Here is a 2,825-nt window from a genome sequence, read left to right on the forward strand (position 1 = left end):
CCTGCGACACGTGCGCTCGTTCCGCCGGCAGGTAACGATCCAGCCGGCGGCGGGAGCGCAGCTGGGGGCGGAGGGATCCCTCCAGGTAATGTTTGGGGGGGCCCTGCACCGCATCTTCTTCACGGTGGGGGACCTGCGGTGTTACAAGTGCCGCGGGGTAGGGCACCTCCGCCAAGAATGCCCCTTGGGGCAAGCGCGGCGGCCACCGCAGGCCCCCGCCAGTGGAGGGGGGGGCCCTGCCACCGGCCCCCCCAGCCCCCCCGGCCCTGGCGGGAGCCCTGGCGGGAGCCCCCCAGCGGCAGAGCCCCCCTCGGCCTCGGCCTCGGCCTCGGCCTCGGCCTCGGCCGCAGTCACCGGGGGGCAGGGAGCAGGAGACGGGGAGAGGGAGGTAGGCCCCGAGCCGGGCCCAGTCCCGGCTTCAGCCCCAGCCCCAGCCCCAGCCCCAGCCCCAGCCCCGGCCCGGGGCCAAGCGTCCACCGCGGGCAAGCCTCCGGGCCATAGAGAGGACCACCCTGCGGGCGAGCGGGCGGGCCCCCCCCCTCCTCCATCGGGGCGGGCCCAAAAGAGAAAGGCCGCGGAGCAGCTCGATCCCTCCCTAGAGGAGGGCCCCCCCTCGGACACAGGCGAGGAGGGGGAGGGGGCCGACGTGCAAAAGGCCCCCTCACCAGCCAGCAGAGCTGCTCCGGAAGACCCCCCCCCTCCCGAGAAAGTGCGGGTAATCCCCGTGGAGGAGGCCCCAGAAAGAGAGAGAGAGAGAGAGAGAGAAAGAGAGAGAGAAAGAGAAGGAGAGGAGGAGCCCATGCGGGAGGAGCCCCCTGAGCCTGCCATCGCGGAGGTAGGGCCCTCCCCAACAGCAACAGCAACAGCAACAGCAACAACAACAGAAACAGCACTAGCAGCTTCAACCTCAAGCTCAGCGCCCCTCCCCCCCCTCAGCGAAGAGACCCTGGGGCTCACCCCGGTGAGCTCCGGCACGGGTCCCGAGGGGGAGGCCCTCCCCGCCCCCAGTCAAGCCGCCCCTGCGGCACCTGACGGGGAGGAAGAGCAGGGGCCAGGTTCCCCCCCCCCCACCCCCACCCCCACCCCCACCCCCAGCCAGGCCCCCCGCGAAGGGGCTGCAGATCTCCCTCGGGCCGAGTCGGAGAGCCAAGCGGACCGAGAGGTCCAGATGGAGGCCGAGGAAGCCTCCGCCGGAGGCGCGGCGGAGGCGGCGGAAGCCAGCCAGCCAGGCCCCACTGGACCTGACCAGGCTGAGGATGCGGGGGGGTCAGCAGGCAGCGTTGAGCCTGCAACCCCCCCAGCCCCAGCCCCAGCACCAGCAGCAGTCTCCAGGGAGGACCTGGTGGCCTTCTTGGAGCGGGAAAGCACCCGGCGCGCTCCGGCCCGGGTGCAGCTGGCCCTGGACTGCTGGGGCGACTTTAACAGCATCCTCGAGGCCACGAGGGCGCTGGTGAGGGAGGGGAAGGGGCCGAACAGATGCAACGCCCGGGTGTACACCCGGGCCCGGTCCATGTACGACGCCCTGACGGTGTACGGGCGCGGGGCCGGGTACCGGCTGGGCGTTGCCCTGCGCGAGCCCCCGGCCGAGCCATCGGAGCCCCCTCCCGCCAGCCATGACGTCGCTTAACATCGCGACCCTCAACGTCCGAGGCTGCAGGCAGGGTCTCCGGAGGAGCCAGGTGTTCTCCTTCCTGCGGGAGGGGGGCTACTCGGTGGCTTTCCTCCAGGAGACCTGGACGACTCCGGCCGACGCCGCCGCCTGGCGGCTGGAGTGGGGAGACGGGGTTTTCCTGAGTCACCTGTCGGCCACCTCGTGCGGGGTGGCCACCCTGTTCTCCCCGAGCCTGCGGCCGGAGATCTTAGAGGACGTTGAGGCGGTGCCGGGCCGCCTGCTCCACGTCCGGGCCCGAGCGGCGGGGACGGTAACGAACTTTGTGAACGTGTACGGCCCCGCCGCGGAACCGGACGCGGCGGATTTTTTCCGCCGGGCGGCCGACTACCTGGGCACCTTGAGCCCTCGCGAGAGCCTGGTCTTAGGCGGGGACTTCAACGTCACCCTCGAGGAACAGGACCGCTCGCGCAGGCAACGGTGCCGGGCCGCCGCGGACGCCCTCAGGGGGATCCTGGAGGAGCACTCCCTGGTGGACGCCTGGCGAGTCTGTCACCCCGACGGCCCCCCGGCCCCCACGTACGTGCGGGTGGGGGGGGAGCGGGCGAGCCACTCCCGGTTGGACCGGATTTACATCTCGCCCCGCGTGGATGCCCGAGCCGTGTCCTGCAGAGTGAGGCCGGCCCCCTTCAGCGATCACCATCTGGTGTGCGCCCGGGTGGCGTTTGGCCCCGGGCGGCGGGGGTCGGCCTACTGGCACTTTAACAACAGCCTGCTGGAGGACCCGAGCTTCGGAGCGGCCTTCCGGGAGTTCTGGTTGGCCTGGCGCGGGCAGCGGCAGTCTTTCCCCTCGGCTCGGGGATGGTGGGACGGGGGGAAGGCGCGCATCCGGCTCTTCTGCCGCAGCTACGCCCGGGGGCACACCCGGGAGCGGGAGGCGGCCATAGAGCGGCTCGAGCGGGAAGTGTTGGAGCTGGAGAGGCGCCTGGTCGCCGACCCGCAGGATCCGTCCCTCTGCGGAGAGTGCAGGGAGAGGCGGGAGGAGCTGAGAGCCCTGGAGGACCGCCGCGCACGCGGCGCGTTCGTCCGCGCGCGAGTCCACCTCCTGCGGGAGATGGACCGCGGCTCCCGTTTCTTCTACGGCCTGGAGAAGCAGAGGGGGGCCAAAAAGCACATCACTTGCCTGCTGGCGGATGATGGCACCCCCCTCTCGGCC

The sequence above is a fragment of the Alligator mississippiensis genome, unplaced genomic scaffold (assembly GCF_030867095.1).
Source record: "Alligator mississippiensis isolate rAllMis1 unplaced genomic scaffold, rAllMis1 scaffold_47, whole genome shotgun sequence".
Classification (NCBI taxonomy): domain Eukaryota; kingdom Metazoa; phylum Chordata; order Crocodylia; family Alligatoridae; genus Alligator; species Alligator mississippiensis.